A 19,515-nucleotide genomic window follows, 5' to 3' on the forward strand; every position below is an offset into this window, starting at 1 on the left:
TAGAATTTGTCTAGTGATAATTCATAGCACACCAAGGCTAAAAACCATGACCTGGCAGGCATCAGCCGTGCACGTGTATCTACCAGGTGAATCGAAAAGTGCAAATTTGAGGGGTAAAATAAACTTTCTCCTGTAAAGTTTTAATTTAAGTCTGTGTTTGAGTAAGTCATTTAGAAGAAATGTGTACAATGACATGCAATTCTGAAGAGCATAAGACCTTGCCAATCGAGGAGAAAGATTAGGGGTTTTTCCTAAAATTATCTTTTTTGCATCGAACAAAGGTTTTGTAGGTTTTTTGAATCATTCCAAACAGAAAAGGTCTTTAGTGACTTTTCTCTTAGGTTAATAGTTTTTGTTATATAAGCGATTAAAAATTTAGAAAATTGCGAAATCGGCCATTTTTAACCCTAAATCGAACATTTAACTAAAAATTTCAATGTTGACAAGGTAGGTAGACATTCTTTAAACATTGATTGATGAAAGCCCGAAGAGTTTTTTGCATTACAATATCGAAAACCCCTTGGTTTTTTAATTGCTAATCAAGCGGGCGCGACACTGTAGTATAAATGAAGACGTTTGAGTTTGCATAAATCCATTATCTCGAGAACGGGCAAATTTGAAGAGAAATCCTCAGAGAGGTCGATTTTTATTTTTAAATTAGGACTTTTTGGCATATACATAATATTAGTGACGTCATCCATCTGGGCGTCGTGACGTAATCGATGATTTTTTTAAATGAGAGTAGGGGTTGTGTGATTGCTCATTTGAAAGGTTATTTAATTCTCTATTCAGTAATATAAACATTAATATAATTATTTATACAGAGTGTACAAACAATTTTTTTCTTCTTTTTGTCTAAATTAATCTAATAAACATTTTTTTTTGTACACCCTGTATAAATAATTATGTTAATGTCTATATTACTGAATAGAAAATTAAATAGGTAACCTTTCAAATCACGCCCAGACGGATGACGTCACTAGTATTATATATATGCCAAAAAGTCCTAATTTAAGAATAAAAATTGCCCTTTCTCGAGATAATGAATTTATGCAAACTCAAACGTCCTTACTTATACTACAGTGTCGCGCCCGCTTGATTAGCAATTAAAAAACAAAGGGGTTTTCGATATTGTATTGCAAAAAACTCTTCAAGCTTTCATCAACCAATGTTTAAAGAATATCTACCTACCTTGGCAACGTTGAAATTTTTAGTTAAATGTCCGATTTAGGGTTAAAAATGGTCGATTACGCAATTTTCAAAATTTTTAATCGCTTATATAACAAAAACTATTAACTTAAGAGAAAAATCAGCAGAAACCTTTTTTGTTTGGAATGATTCAAAAAACCTAAAAAAACTTTGTTCGATGCAATAAAAATAATTTTAGGAAAAACCCATAATTTTTCCTGCAGCATATCTCGCTTAGTTTGAATGTAATGAACATTTAATATTGCTCATTTTAAAGGTCTGTTCAAGAACTACGAAATATATTGGCAGCATTACACACCTAAAAACGACCGTTTCTCTGTTATTTCAAGTTGAATACATCGATTTAAGCATGCACCAAAAAAAAAACAAACTTTCCTCACCTACCATATCTCTCTTTGTATTATAACTTATATATGAAGGAACTAATCTCTTTGTATATTTATAAGCTACAAAAATATTTTTATTGTTTTTTCGTTAGATGCATAGTTTTTAAGGTAATCTCAAAAAACCATCCGAAAAGGTGTCATTTTTCAATGAGAATGGCCAATTTTCAACCACGAATAATTCAAAAAGTATTGAGTTTTCTCAAAAAAGATTTAGAACAGTTTTTGCTTAGAATTTGGTTCTATGGGCACTTCCGTGGGTATTTTACCCAAAAAATTTTCCAACCCCCAAGATAAAAGCACACATCAGCGTAGGGTAGACTTTGTTTCTTGATCTATTCTCTACTTACTGTAAAAATATCAAGTAAATCGATGTAGTAGGATGGAATTCGGAGCCAAATAACCTTATTGGCTGCCCTAAAACAAATAATTTTAATCAGAGCCTACCATTTTTGGTGTCTTTTGTTTTTTCTTCATGTAATGGTATGATTCTAGTTAACATCATACCAGAGCATAGATTTTATGATCATTTCAGGAGTCACTTAATTGGATATACAAACTTTACACACTTTCATAAACATTTTATTAATTATTTTGTTTTAGCGACTAAGCTTAAACATTTAGTGAAAAGCATAGTATGGATCCCAATAATGTGAAACGTCCATTATCCAATCACATCGACTAACGTTATCTTGAAGGTTCTCTTCACAGTACTCCAATACTTTGAACGGAGTACAAGGATTATAACAACATTCATTGACAACTCCATGTGATCGAATTCTGCCAGTAAGAAGGGAACGTAAGGAACGTTGGTTTGCTAAAACATACAAAAATTACGCCAATTAGCGCCATAATTTTAATGACAACAACTTAGCTCAAAAAACAATACAGTTTTGCTTTGAGTTATATTAGGGGAGCGCATTTAGATTTTCACTTCGAAAAAAATCAAACAAGATAAAACTTTTTGTAATTTCATTAAGAAATGTTTAATAAACAACATATCAATAAGTTCTACTCGAGAAGTGGGTGCTTTATTTTTTATGAAACAAATGAACAGCGAAGTTAAATATTTTTTTTAAATAACTCCGAAAATATAATTTTTAGTCAAAAACTGAGTTAACCATTGAAAAATTCAGAAAATTTTACAAAAAAAACCTTATAAAGATTTTTCCAAAATTAAATCTCTAGCTTCTGTAATTTCTTATTTACAACGCTAAAGTCACTCTTCTCACACACATTGGCGCACTGTAAACTAGCGTTGGAAGAAGTGCACGGTTGAGTTTTTTAATGTAATTCTTTAACTAATGAATCAAACGAAATTTTACAAATTGAACATGAATGAAGATGAAATAAGCTATCTTATGGTTGTAATAAAAAGAAATAAAATGTATGGACATAAGTACGGTGGGGGCGGAAAATGAGCCTTACATGAATTTTGTTTAAAAATGATTTAAAAATGTGTAACTAATACAACTTTACTTATAAAACTCTCACATTTGCACAACTTACCTCTCAATCATCTTACTAAACGATATTTTATTAAAAAAAAATCTCAAAAATTTAATTCAAATAATACGCTGGCTCAAAAAATGAATTTTTGAAAACTTCGTAGTTTTACAGAGTTCCCACCATTTTAAGACGGTATTACTCAAGTTTGAATAAATCTAATATAATTTTTTTGATATTTTTTTAAATCTTAGGATGCGGTCTTTTAAAAACACTGAATTATTTTAGTTTAAAGATGAAATAAACAATTTCTTTTTGAGAAAAGTAAGAAAGATAACAAAAATGTAATACAAAAACCGAAAATTACCAGCTGAAAAAATGTATATACAGAGTGATCAAAACTTTTTTCTGTAAAATTTACCTAAATTATATTTAATAATAAGCTTCAACAATAATAAATGTTCAACAAAAACATTTTTTTAGCTCTTATACAGTATGTCTGCGTAACTTGGAACCTATTGATAACTTTTTTAATATCAGTTTTACGAAAAAAAGTTATTCTTTTTAAAATATTCTGCATCGTATATAACATAAGATGCAACCATCAAATATTAAATTTTGTAAATTTTGTACGAGGTATATAAAAAAATATGAATTTCACTCAAGAGTAAAGTACCTTTATATTTCACAATATCGAAAATTTTTATAAAGATAAGTTGTTTGGAATTAAAAACTATGTTCCAATATGTAATTATATCATTCTAATCAAAAATTTGTTTTTTTTAATATTGTTTCAAATTAATTATACCCAACATCATTAAATTTTCAACATCATAAAGTTATTCGTCATGAATAGCTGTGCATGGTCTAACACTTAATATGCAAATATAAAATATTATATTTTATCAATATTATACGAGGTATTAAACAAACTATATTTCGCGCAATAAATATGTACCTTTATAGTTCACAATATTTCGATTAGAAGAGTGTAATTGTATATTGACACATCGTTTTTATTTCTGAACAACTTTCCATAATAACAATTTTCAGTATTATGAAAAATATAGGTATTTTAGTCCTAATTGAAATTTTTATTTATTGACATATCTTGTACAAAATTGATAAAAATTGATATTTTATGATTGCATTTAAAGTTTACGAATATGCAGAGCTTTTTACTAAGAATAACTTTTTTATTTATGATCCCATTGCAACAATGTTTTGAATATTGAAGAGATAGATTTTGAATAATTTTTTCTTTCTTTCTAATACAATTTAATTTTTAATATTATTGTAAAAATTATTTGTTTTTTTTTTAAATAAAATTCCATATTTGTTTGATTGGATTCTACTTGTCTTTCATTTAAATATCCGCCATTTTGGATCCGCCATTTTGAAATTTAAATTTTTAATCTTTAATTCAGATTCATCAACCTGTTAAAAAGAAAGACAATAAATGTTTTAGAAAAATGTTCTTTTTTATGTTATTTTTAGAAAATCCGCATTTTTTATCCGCCATTTTATAGTTTATAATGTTAACATTTAAGTTAGGTTTATCAAAGCTCTCAAAAATAAATATATGTAGAAATAAATACATTTTGTAAAGAAATTATGATTTTACAACTATTTTTTAAGTTATCCGCCATTTTAGATCTGCCATTTTATAATTTAAATTATCAAAACTTGATTCAGGTTCAGCAACCTCTCAAAAATATCCACATATATGTAAACAAACACGTTTTATATAAAAAATTCGGATTTTACAACTGCTTTTTAGGAAAAAAATCCGCCATTTTGAATCCGCCATTTTGAATTTGCAAATTGTAATGTCAGATTCGGCTTCAGCAGTATCAAAACTAAAATCAAAACATTTTTTAACAAAATAAAATGTTGAATTCACCCATATTCTTAACATTATTTATACAAAAACAATTGTTATTGTTTACACAATTAATAAATAATTAGCGGCGAAATTTGTGAGTAGAACTTTTTACTTTAACATATTTACAAACTAACAAAACAAGTTTTAGAAAAATATAACCTTGTTTGATTTTTTCCGAAACATTGTATCTTTTCGTTCTAATTCCACACCCCTATATAGTCTGGGCTGATTATCGGAGAATAGGCCATTTTTGGGAAAAGTTATTTACCAGCAATTTTATTGCTGGAATCGAAGCTTATGATTATATATATTAATAATATAGGTATGTAAAGTCCGTAGATAGTGTGCTACTTTTTTTATTAACAAAATGACGCCACCAAAATGGTGTTTTTTTTCAATTTTTGCTCCATAACTCCGAACATTTTAAATTTACACCAAAAACACCCTAATAAATATTTACCGAAATTAAATTCTGCATAAAGGCGTGTTTTTTCCGATCTGCTCTGATGAAAATTTTCCTGGTAGAATGCGGGTTTTCCCAAAAAAATCTTTAAATTTCAAATAAAGTTTTAGATAAGTAATTATCTACCAATAATTAAATAACTCAGTGACATAATAGTCTTGTTCGTTTAGATTTTAGTTCCAGAAGCCGGTAAAAATTAAACGAATATTTTAGCAACATTTTCAATTGTTAATTAATAATTTACGGTCGCAATAATAACCAAAATAATTATGATATACTGATCAAACCTTGAAATCTTATAAAGATGAGATGCCTATTTAATATTTTGTTGACAAAATATAAATTTTTAATCTTTTTGAATAATCTTTAAATGTTAAAAAAAAATAGTTATAAAGAAATTAACGTTTCTCAGAAAGTTTTTATTATATTTTAATTTTAAAAACTAGGTAAAATGCGTATTTCAAAGATCTTGAAAATGAACTTTGATCTTTTTTCCAACCATTTGCAAAACAGTTATGAAACAGCAAAATAAACATACGATTATTACGTTGTTTATAATTTTTTTATTCTTTCAAAGCGTAAAAGTACAAGCTAATTACTTACAAAAATATCGGTTATTAGTTTAATAGTTATATTTTAATTAAAGATTATAAAATATTTTTTTTACACGCGCGAAAGTAGACTAATACAGTACCGTAGCTATGTATTATGATTTATACCCGTCCACATACACAACTCGCGCGAGTTTAATGCGTGTCAGTCGCTTCGAGTGAACATCTCATAATAAACAATTTCTGAGAAATGTTAATTTGTTTATAACTATTTTTTTAAACATTTAAAGATTATGCAAAGAAATTAAAAATTTATATCTTATCGACAAAATATGAAATAGGCATCCCATCTTTATAATCTTTCTAAGTTTGATCTATGTCTCATGATTATTTTGGTTGTTATTGCGACTGTAAATTGTTAATTAACAATTGAATTGTTGCTAAAATATTCGTTCAATTTTCACCAGCTTCTGCAGTTATAATCTATACCAAGAAAGCTTTTATTTCACCAAGTTATTTAATTATTGATGAATAATTACTTGCCCAAAAAATTTATTTGAAAATTTGAGATTTTGTTGGGAAAACCCACATTTTCCGAGGAAAATTTTCGTCGGAGCAAATCGGAAAAAACATGCCTCTATGTAGAATTAAATTGAGGTGAATTTTTATTTGAGCGTTTTGGTTGTAAAGTTAAAAGCTTCGGAGTTATAGACCAATAGTTGAAAAAAACATGATTTGGGGGCGCCATTTTGTTAATAAAAAAGTAGCACACTATCTACGGACTTTGCATACCTATATTATTAATATATAGGATCATAATATTCGACTCCAGCAATAAAATTGCTGATAGATAACCTTTCTTTGTACTTTACTAATTAGACCAACGTATTATAACTATTATTATTCAAAATTTAAAGATTATGCAAAAAAACGAAAAATTTATATTTTGTCGATAAAATATTAAATAAGCATGTCATCTTTATAATCTTTACAAGTTTGATCAAAGTATCATGATTATTTTGGTTATTATTGCGATCGTAAAATGTTAATTAACAATTGAATTCTTGCTAAAATATTCGTTTAATTTTCACCGGCTTCTGGAATTACAATCTATACCAAGAAAGCTTTGATGTCACTAAGTTATTTAATCATTTATTAAAAATTACTTACCTAAAACTTTATTTGAAAATTAGAGATTTTATTGGGAAAACCCGCATTTTTCGAGGAAAATTTTCGTCGCAGCAAATCGTGAAAAACATATTTCTATGCAAAATTTAATTGCGGTGAATTTTTATTTGGGTGTTTTTGTTATAAAGTTAAAATCTTCAGAGTTATACAGCAATAATTGAAAAAATACGATTTGTCGGCGCCATTTTGATTATAAAAAAAGTAGCACACTATCTGCGGACTTTGCATACCTATATTATTAATATATAGGATGTTATAATTCGATTCCAGCAATAAAATTGGTAGTAAATAACTTTTCCATAAATTTTGCTAATTAGCCCTGAGTAATAGACGAGCGGCACATAAAAAAAACGCTTATTTCTCGAGAAAGAAACTGACTACGGAGAGGTGAATGGTCTTTTTTTTAGTCTTACTGTATATTTTTGATGGTGCTGAAAACGAAAATGAGGTTTATTTTAAATTTTATGGGGGGGGGGGGGGGGGAACATTGTCAAAATCTCAATTTTACCCTAAAAATAAAAAAAAATGAAATCACGTTTTTTGCGTTTAGCTCGCTACAATTCTGTTCCGTTTTAATATTTTTCTCTCAACATTGTACATTTTATGTTGCTTACCTTTCTAAAGACAATGGTACTTGTTTCTAGTTTTTAGTCTTATTATAATGAAAGTTATGAATTTTTTAAAGTAAAAGGTGCAGTGAATTGCAAAGTTTAGCCGCAAATGGTGACTGACAAAAATATAAATTTAAACATAGAGTACAAAGAAGTTTTCTGGAAAGTTTTAGATCAACATGTTTTATAGAAAACAAATGGTGCAACATTTAAGATCGACGTTATAAATCCCCAAAATAACACTAATTTTTCGAGATACTGATCATTGGTGGTGAATGGCTAATTTTGGTCTTACTTTATGTTTTTGAAGGTACTGAAAACGAACATAAAGTTTATATTTAATTTTAGGTTGGAGAACATTGTCAAAATCGCAATTTTACCATAAAATAAAAAATAAACCACGTTTTTCTTAAAATTAATAAGTTGCACTACTTTATTTTCTATGACACATCTAGATCTAAAACTCCCCATAATGCTTCTTTGGACTCTATAGTTTAACATACACGTGATCAAATAGATAAATTTAAAATTTTATCACTTCATTTTGAATTAATTTGACTTAATTTGAATTCCGGTCCTGGCAAAAAGGTAACAAAAACGGTGTGATAGCAGCTCCTGACAAAAGATAGGTTTTAATAATACAATTATAAAATTAAAACTTGGAAACATTCCACTAGTGTAAACATAAGTGCAGTGCATCAGTGGACGAAAAGGCATTGCCTTTTCTATTATAAATTACTCAAATTTAAAGCTAAACAAAGCTTGGCTATCATCATTGTCAATAAACTTTCTGCTAATTACCTTAATTAGGAGATAAAGAACAAGAAATAGACAACAGGCCCTTGATAGTTGAAAAATTTAAATTTAATTATAGGAGACAGAGGTGGCATCAGAAAATTTTAAAGGAAATAAAAACAAATATTTTCACGAAAGATAAGAAAATCTGCTAAACGAAGGGAGTAGATTGACGGGTATATAGAAGGGTAGCTTAGGTAACTGGTCGGGGGGTGGACTGAGTAGCTTCTCAGCTGTTTCCCTGAGACACCCAATATTGCCCAAAATCTGGAAGGGATTTTCTCGAGAAAAACATGAGTTCAGACGACGATCCAGATGATCAGAACAAGAAAAGACCGGCGGAAAACTTCGATATCTTACAAAACAGAAAGAAAACGCATCGAACGCCCACCAATATAAGTGATGAAAAACTCGAGAAAATACTAAATCTGATGCAAGACCAAAATCATATGCAATGGAAATGAAAAACTTAAAAGAAGATAACGAGGAATTCAAGAAAAGAAAATGAAGATATAAAAGCAGAGTTAACATAAATAAAACAGAATATGGAATGGATTGATAAAGAAAAAAGGAAAAATAATATTGTTCTAAGCGGCCTGAATATTGATAGAAGAAATCAAGCAGGGCTCAAAATAGCCACGGAGAACTTTTTACATACCAATTTACAGCTACATATACACATCAGAACTGTAATAAAAATAGGAGAATCCCACTATATCATCCAAATTGTATGCGGACCACGTCGTTCTCTTAGCAGACAACCCGAGAAAAATGCAGCGACTAACTGATGTATGGACTGAGGAAATAGAGAAAATGAAATTAGAAATAAACATCAGCAAATGCAAGACGATGAAAATAGGTCAGTAGGAGCAGGAAATTGAAGGCGAAACACGAGTGTTCTATAAAGGACAATAATTGGAGAGGGTGACGGCCTACGAGTACCTGGGCACGATAATATCGAATAACGGAAATCTAGACCTAGAAACTGCAAATAGGACAAAGCGATACTGGGAAAACGGGAAATCAGCCAGGAAACAAAAATGCATGTATATAATACAATCACAGTACGAACTCTTCTATATGCAAGCGAGACATGGGTCACAAATAAAAAACATGAAAGTGCCATAAATGCAGCAGAAATGAAGCAGCTGAGAAAAATAGCAGGAAAGACGAAGATGGACAGGGAAAGGAACGAAAACATCAGAAACTTGCTTAGTCAGGAACCAATAGAGAAAAAAATTGAAAAAAGAAAACTGAATTGGTTTGGACATATAACTAGGATGAACGAGAACATACTAGTAAAGAAGGTAACAGATGGCAAAAGACAGGGGAAAAGAAGAAGAGGCAGACCTAGAAAGGGGTGGATGGAGCAGATCGAGGAAATCGGTACAAAGAGAGGGAAAACAGTGCAACAGATGAAGGAAATGGCAGGAGACCGGAAGGCGTGGAAGAAGTGCGTAAAAGATGGATAGATGATACCAAAGTCCGACGCTCTTATAGGGCATAAGGACAACGAGAAGACGATAACTTAATTTTTGCGATTTATCTTTACAATTCACGAATCTGCACCTTTTATTTTTAAAAATTCACAACCTTTATGAGAATAACACTGAAGGCCTACAAAAGTTTTAGGTATAGTCTTCACAAAGGTGAGAAATATATGCTGTAAAAATTTGAGATAACAGAGTTGTAGCGAGTTAAACGTCAAAAAGCGTGATTTCAGTTTTTTTTTCATTTTCATTTTGCCCATGTTCCCTCATATAAAATTTAAAATAAACCTCATTTTCACTTTCAGCACCATCCAAAATATAAAATAAGACCAAAATTAGCCATTCACCGCCCATGTTCAGTATCTCGAAAAATAAGCGTTATTTTTTGGGGATACCTATATAACGTCTATACTAAAAGTTGCACAATTTGTTTTCTATAAAACATTTTGATCTAAAACTTTTTAAAAATCTTCTTTGGACTCGTATGTTTTAACAATAATGTAACTTCTTCTTCTTCTTTCTCATAATCCTTAGTGCCCTTCAGGGCGTCGGATAAATCGGTTCCGCCACTGGCTACATATTAGAAGATACGGATAATTAGATCGATCGTCTAAAAATCAAGTTTTTCTATGGATGCTATACAATGTGCAACTTCTCTCACTACTTACATACATTCAAAACGAACAATTTCTCAGGGTGTGAGAAAAGTCGGCCATTGCAGTGAGAAATATTTTTTCTCACGGGTTCCATACGTAGGATCGCGGTTTCCATGGTAACATGAACAATACAAACACAAATATATTTGTCAAATAAAATGTGTCAAATCAAAACTTACGAGGAATTACCTTTCAAAAATGTTCAAATATAACTGGTAACTATGATTTTAAATAAATAAAAGTATATAAATATTAAGAATATTAAATACCTATATATGTATATACTATGTATTTTATTTTAATTTTGGCATATAATCTACATAATAGCACCTAAATTATTTAATTTTGAAGATTGGACTCTTGACAAAAACGCACCCATAGAAAAAGTACAGTGTACAACACGTGAGAAAACGACATATTTCTCCCTCGCTTGATTTGCGGCACTCGCCTCGTACCTCGGCTCGTGCCAACAAACTTCTGCGCTCGTGAGAAATATGTCTTTTTTCTCTCTTGTTGTACAATATACCTACCATTTTAGTGGTAAAAAGTGAATTTTAAAACTTACAAACAACAATGATTATAACTTAATTAATAGTTAAATGGTTTAGTTTAGTTTATTAACCTACAAACAAGTAAGACGCGTGGTGACAGAATTTAATAAGGTATTCAAAAATAACAATAACATAAATATTCAAGGTAAGAATATTCCATATTTTTATTATTAAAAATGGATTTTGGATCCTCTGGAAGGTTGGATGGTTAAAGTATTAAATTATAATAGTATAAATATTCTTTAAACCATAATAAATAAAGTAAGCCTAAAATCAAATTAAAACACAATTTAAAAATCAAATATTTGATTTAAAATCTAAACAAACTATAAAGAAAGAATTTCTCCGCAGGGTCGACTGGGGATAAACCTTTATCGTTGAGTGGTCGTGTAGGGAAAGGTAAAAACAAATACATCGTCATGGAAAAAATAATGGAAGAAATAATAGAAAATCTTAATAAAATGGAAGAGAGAGAGATTAGGGTAGAAAATAAAATAGATGCAATATCAATCGAACTCAATAAACTTAAATTAGAAAACGAACTGATCAAAAAGGAAAACCTGGAAATCAAAGAGGAGATGAAATTGCATGAAAGAAGAATCGAGGCTCCAGAAAAAGAAGTAAGAAAGAAAAACATTGTGATACATGGTGTAGACGAAACAACAAATGAAAATAGAGCAATCCTAAAAAATAAATTCAAAGAAATAAAATGAACATTTCAATAGACGAAAACGAGGAGATACAAGATATCCATAGAGTAGGAAACCAAAATAATAAAAGCAGGCATATAAAAATAGAACTTAAACATGTGTCGAAAAAAATAGAGATACTAAGCCAAACACGCAGACTCAAGGGCAGCAAAATATTTATTACGGAAGACTACTCAAAAGAATACCAACAGAAAAGGAAATTTCTAATCCACCAACTGAAATTGGCTAGAGATAAAGGCTACAGAGCGTTCCTAAACTATAACGGGCTCAAAATAGTTGGAGAAATATATACCCCGGAGCAGTGGGGCTACAAAAATGATAACAATGAACAAATTCAACCTGAAAATGGAGCAGAGGAACAAAAAACAAAGGGGAGAAAAGCGAGTGAGAGATCCCCAGGAAACGAAATACAGCAAATACCAAAAGCAATAAGAACAGCAGAAGGAGGAGCATATAATTCAAAAAACTGATATCACAGGCACCAAAAACTGCAAAGATACTAGTAAAAAAGACAACTCAAATGGAAAAGGACAACGAAAATAATGGAAAGGAAACAATAGTAATAGGTACTTGGAATATCACAAGTCTTTATGGTAAAGAATTCGAATTGACAAAGGAAATGAAAACATACGGCATTGACATCCTAGGCCTGAGCGAAACGAAGAAGAAGGGAAGAGGAAATATGAGATGTGGCGGTGGTTACAAGCTCTTCTACTCAGGTGTACAAGAAATGGAAAGAACAAAAGAGGGAGTCGGTCTTATAATCACGGATGATCTGAGTGGGGGAGTTGTAAAGTACCAAGCAATAAACTCTAGAATAATTACTGTACGTATAAAACTAGATAAGTTAGTTTTAGCATAATACAAATGTATGCACCAGTCGAGGGCACAGAAGAACAGAAAATGTCTCAATTCTATAGCGAACTCCAAACAGCTTTAGACGAAGTGAGAGAAGAGACTGAGAACATAATTATTATGGGAGACTGGAATGCTAGAGTTGGAAATGACATCAACAAGGAAATTGGAAGGCTTGGGCGGTATGGAGAAAGAGCTGAGAACAGAAACGGGAAGAAAATGATACAATTTTGTGTAAATAACGACTTAAAAATTGGAAATACATTCTGGTATCAAAATATGGAGGACAGATACACTTTTAAAAAATCCACGAGGAAAATAAACTTCCTGTAGCTGGCTGTATACCATAAATCACAAAAATACCAAGTTTTTTGTAAAAGGTATATATTAAAATACCCTAAATAAGGGTCACAATACAAAACGTTTTCGGACTAAGGAATCCATCATCAGTGTTTAAAAGCCCTAAAATTAAGTATAACCTAATTAAATGAGATAAAAGTTAAAATTGACAGAGGTTTTCAAGAACAAGAGGCCATACAAAATATGCATGCCTGAGCCACCAAAATGTATAGGGTAAAAACCCTTTAAATGTAAATCATAAAGTTATTTTACATATTTATATAAAATTCATCGGATGTTATAGATAAACCTGGATGTTACCCAGGGCAACACAGGACTCTCCCCACGTGGCTGGAACTTTTTTGGAGAAAACCTCACATATTGGATTTCAATGGCCAACTGACAACTGAATTCAAGAGCAACCCAAAATGACATTAAGAACTTTCAATGCAACCTAGTTGTAATATTACTTCAGCCACAACGTTAAAGATTATTTTGAATGTTTTAAGATAAAAACAGTATCAAATTTACAAATATTAAAAATAAAAGATGTTCGCAAAATATGAAAAATTTTTCCCTTGAAATAATGCATTCATTAAATATTCAAATAGGTAAATAAAATGTTTACGTTACAGGAAGTTATGCAGTCAACAATATCAATAGGTGTTGTATTAGTGGTATGAAATTATCAATACAATTAGACAAATAATCGTAAAGGCCTTATACTAGGAACACAAAATAGAATGTAATGTGTACATATGTGTACGATTTTAAGAGTATTGATTAAATGATAATTGTTTAATGACTGATATCTTACTTGGTAGTCGACCCAACATAAATTGGATAATGATAGAAAAGATTGATAGATAGATGATTAGATAATGATAGATACACTTTTGAAGCACAGGAAAGAAATGCTAAAAGTCTAATAGATTACATCGTGATTCCTGCAGAAATGGATATTATCAAAAATATAAAAGCAGACAAATTTGCAGAACTAAACACTCAACACAAGCTACTCGTAGCCGAAATGACTACAAAGAAAAAGCAATATATAGTCGATAAGTCATACACTAAGATAAATATTAAGAAGCTGAAAACAGAGTAAGAGAAAAATGACTATAAACAAGAAATATATGAGGAATTGCAAAGAATGGAGCTGGAAAGAGAGCAATTGGATATGGAGGAAAGATGGAAAATACTAAAAGACACACTACATAAAACAGCAGAAAAAATTTGTGGAAAAAAGTCAATAAATAAATATCATAAGAGAAGAGAACGGTGGAGTCAAGAACTAAAGAAAATAATAAAGGAAAAGTAGCAAGCCTGAAAAAAATATCAACAAAGTAGAGATGAAAACAATAAAGCAGAATACATAGAGAAACGTAATAGAGCAAAGATAGCAGTAAGGGAAGCGAAAAATCTGAGCTGGGAAGAATTCGGAAAAGAATTGGAAGCAAATTACAAAACAGATAACAGAAAATTCTGGAACCGTATAAAGGGTTTAAGAGGGAAAAAAGGTAGGGAACAGTATGGAATCAAAGATAAAAATAACCAATTGAAAATAGAGACTACAGAAATAGTAGAAGTATGGAAACAATACTACGAAGATAAATTCAAACACGAAGAAGTAGAAAGAAATGAAGCAGGAAGAAATAGACCAGATCTGGGGGAGGAAGAGGAACCAGAGGAAGGAAGAGCTGGAAGAAGCTATAAACAATATTAAACTTGGAAAAGCGGTAGGAGAGGACCAAATAGATTCAGAAATGATAAAATGGATGGGTGAAAAAGGAGAGGACTGGCTATTACAGATATGCAAGGAAGCATGGAGTACAGAGAAAATCCCAGAAGACTGGAAGAAGAACGTAGTTCTACCAATATACAAAAAAGGACAACATAATGAATGCGAGAATTATAGAGCAATATGCTTGTCATCGGTCGCTTTCAAGGTATACACGAGAATTATAGAGAAGCGTCTAAGATCAGTGATAGAGAAAGAATTGGAAGACGAACAGGCTGCATTCAAATCAAACCGTCAAACAAACGATAACGTTTACATCATAAGAAATATAATAGAGAGACAATGCCGTAAAGGGAGTGAACTATTTCTCATGTTCGTCGATCTGAATGCGGCATTTGATACGATAAACAGAGAAATATTGTGGAAAATATTGGAAAGCTATAATATACCAAAAAAGATGATAAAAGTCATAAAATCTATATATATGGAAGTAGGAGGCCAAGTACAAATAAATGGAGAAAGATCAGGCACTTTTAAATGGGATAAGGGAATTAAACAAGGAGATGAACTAAGCCCCCTCTTGTTTATAATAGTCATGGATACTTTAATCAAAAATACCAAAGATCAAACAAGAAACCTTCAATACATAGTAGGATATAAAAACTTAAATGCAATAAAGGTTAACTCCCTTCTATACGCTGATGATATAGTTTTAATCACAGACACAGTAAAGAAAATGCAGAAACTAATAGATATTTGGCAAAAAGAGATAGGGGAATGGGGGGCATGACGGGGTCTCGAGGTAAGACGGGGTACCGCACACAAACAAGAAACTACACGTTGGTAAATAGCATGCAGTAACTCAATAGGAAGAGTCATTCGACTAACGGTCCCTGCAAGAGAAACCGTGAATGAGAGTGCACGCGTTTTTTGTTTACAAACGGAAAACTGTTTTAGCGATCCGTTGATCTAATTTTGTGCAAGGACAACCATCGTTATTTTAAGGTAATTATGATCACCTCATTAATGTCTTTTTATCGTTGTTTACTAGTATTCTTATTTTCATAATGGCATATTGTTTGTGTGAATACGTTAAACATTTAATTAGTGAATTTTTTTTTTGTTCAAAGTTACCTTTTGAGGCAAGATGGGGTATTGGGTGCGGGGTATGATGGGACATTGGTGGTAAGTCTGGGTTAATTTAAATTTCTTAATAAATAGCATAATAAATAGCGACCGAGATGAAATACATGAGAAGGATAGCCGGAGTTACGAAGTTTGATAGATTCAGAAATGAAGATATAAGACGAGAGCTGGAACAAGAACCGATAATGAGGAAGATCGAAAACAAACAATTAAGCTGGTTTGGACACATACAACGAATGGAGCCAAATATACTTACAAAGAAGGTACATGAAGCCAAAATGGGAAACAAAAGAAAAAAGGGAAGGCCGAGGACGACATGGATGGACCAGATCCAGGATATAGGTGAAAGGAGACACATCAGTATGAGTCATATGAAGAACCTGGCCACCAATAGAAGCAATTGGAAGAAGTGGATAAAAGGCGGAACCCGACATCTGACGCCCTGAAGGGCACTAAGGATTATGAGAAAGAAGAAAGAAGAGTATGCCACTAGAAGCACTCTGAGAGATTCGAGTAATAATAAAACGGAGACTCCAAGTCTCCATCGCATGCCTGTAAATGATTCCTGGCTATAGGCAGTTGCAGATATAGAAGTTATACATTTAGAAAATGTTTGTAGTTTTCTATTAATGGATTTAATTTCTCTTCCGCCGTGAACGCATGATTTTTTTTCTTAAAGGCATCCGTTACTGAGAACAAAACTTCATTTTCTGAGAAGTTCTGAACGATTATTGTATTCCACGAGAATCCTGTTGATAACTTCGAAGTATATGACCTTTGTTTCAGTATATGTATGCCAAGTTTTAGACATTAAAACGCTTGCAGCGAGTCTATGAGGAACAGTCTTCGTGATTTTTTGTTCATCAAATAGGTACACCACTACTGTCTATCAAAGATTTAGGCTTCTCCAAAACCGCTCGGTATGTGTCGTCAGAGTAACATCTAATATTTTCTCCATAGCACAAAGCAGAAATATGAATTCTGCATTATCTGCGCTTTTATTCCGATACCCTCTGCCCTGTCTTTTCTTCCTTTATCTAGAACAGCCAAAATGGTCTGGCATGTCATTCGAATTTTCGATACTGGATTCAGCAAGTAGAACCATCTTGTTACAGTTCTTTCCAAATTCAGTACTGGCTTATTTAGGGCAGTCACTGAAGGTTTTCACCTCCGATTTCGTTGAACCTCCATCGATTTTCATGAAAATTGGTGAGAAATTTTAGAGGATACCTCAAGGAACAAAGGTGACATGATGCCAACTTGCGCTTTTACCCTGGGGGTGGATGCCACCCCTTCTCGGTGGTGAACATTATTTTATTAAAAATAATACCATAAGTCGATAGAGGGACAAATTATAAGCAAAATTTGTTATATAAAGTTATTAAAATATATCAACACTTTTTGAGTTATTAAAGACCAAAGATATTGTTTTTTCCTAAAAAAATGCATGTTTTAAATCTGTTTTTCACGTATAAATCAAAAACTATAAGGTATTACAAAAAAGTACTTATTGCCGAAATTGAACATAATAAAAAATTGAATATATTCCTCATATAAAGAACTAAACTAATGTTGGTTCAAAGTGAGTTATTGGCAATTGAATGTGTATTTTTTTCGGCGAGTACTCAAATCTAAGTAATCAAGCTTAAATAACGGGAAAACGATGCAATGTATAAAATACTCCTGCTAAAAATTTGTCAAAGTAGTTCGGAATACCTATCAAATGAGCTTTAGAACAAGGTAATAGCGTCAAAATTAAGCAAGTTATAATGAAAATAAAAGAAACGTTTCGAAAAATTGAAAAATAAAACATACGTAATTTAAACAAAAATTAAAATTTATAGTAATCCTTACCAGAACTTCTTTATATTAGCATATGTTAGCATATGTTTTCGATCATTTTGACCGGTTTAGAATGCATATTTTCGAAAAAAAGATATAATTTAAAAAATCATAAGTTTTAAAATTATTGTAATTCTTATATTTTTTGATAATAACTCCAAAAATACTCAATATGCGTAAAAAATTATATATAACCAAATTTTAGTTTTTTCTGTGCCAAACATTTTACCTGTTTTACTTTTTCTATAGGGTAAAAAATAACCGAGATAGAAACGTTTAAATCTTAAATTTTGCTGTCATGCAACCGGGGTCATTTAGCCTTTTATTCTTAAAACCGTAAGGGGTTTAAAAGATTAGATTCAACGTTCTTAAAGAGCACTTGGACCTAACTTTCAAACAGTTTTTAGATTAACCTGATGTGGTAAACACCAACGGAGTTATTAAAAAAAAAACAATAATCTTTTTTGGAAAAATTTTTAAAAGATAAATTTTGAAAAAATTTTGAAGCATAAATTTTAACGCTATTAACATGTTCGGGTGCTCATTTAATAGATATTTTTAAGTACTTTGACAAATGTTTAATAAGTTTATGTTATAAAATGCATCAATTTCCCGTTATTTCAGCTTGAATACTTGGAGTTTTTTACTCGTCGAAAAAAATGTATATTCAATTACTTATAACTCACTTTCAGTTAACATTAACAGGTTTTTCCAGTAAGGGGTTTATTTCATTTTTTATTAGCTTCAATTTTTATAATAATAACCTTTTTGTAAAAACTTACACTTTTTGAGTTATTAATGAAAAATTGGATAAAAACATGCATTTTTCTTAAGAAAAATTAAAATTTTTGATCTTTAATAACTCAAAAAGTTTTGATTTATTTTAATATCTTTATATAACAAATTTTGCTTGAAATTTTTCCCTCTTATCGAATTATGGGATTATTTATATTAAAATAATTTTCACCCCCGAGAAGGGGTGGCATCCACCCCCAGGGTAAAAGCGTAAGTTGGCACCATGTCACCTTTGTTCCTTGAGATATCCTCTGACCACTCACCAATTTTCATGCAAATCGATGGAGGTTCAACGAAATCGGAGGTAATAGCTCATATCCACCTTCATTGACTCCACTAATTCATCCTGTTGTATTTTTACGAAAAGCTCATGGCGAGTAGCAGTGTTGGTATGAATCGTTAGAGTTTGAACTGTAGAAAACTACAGTGAACACTAAAGTCCTTAAGATGGTGCAGCCCGATAGCAGGTTCATTAATTTTTGTGCCCTCAGCAGCAACATAACGATTGGAATTGCAAGCTGTTCCGATTTTGACGTGTCTTTGTTTTCATCAGCCATTATAGCGAAGTATTTGACTTGATTAGCAATTCTGATAATATTTTTCAGCAGTCTTCGAACAATACGCATCGATTAAATCATTTTGATATTCCGGTGAGCGGCAAATACCATTTTTTTTTTGTATAAATACCCATCTCTGAATGAAATCATACATATCGCCGATAATATAGCAGCTTCGAAAAAAAAAAGAAAAATTCGGCAACAGCGAATTTTGCTTTTTGTGCTTGCCGCCCTCAATCAATATTTGAAATGACGCCCCTGGGCCTAAAAGACCTGTAAAAAATGCTACATATTATATCGAG

This window comes from Diabrotica virgifera, chromosome 3, assembly GCF_917563875.1.
Source record: "Diabrotica virgifera virgifera chromosome 3, PGI_DIABVI_V3a".
NCBI lineage: Eukaryota > Metazoa > Arthropoda > Insecta > Coleoptera > Chrysomelidae > Diabrotica > Diabrotica virgifera.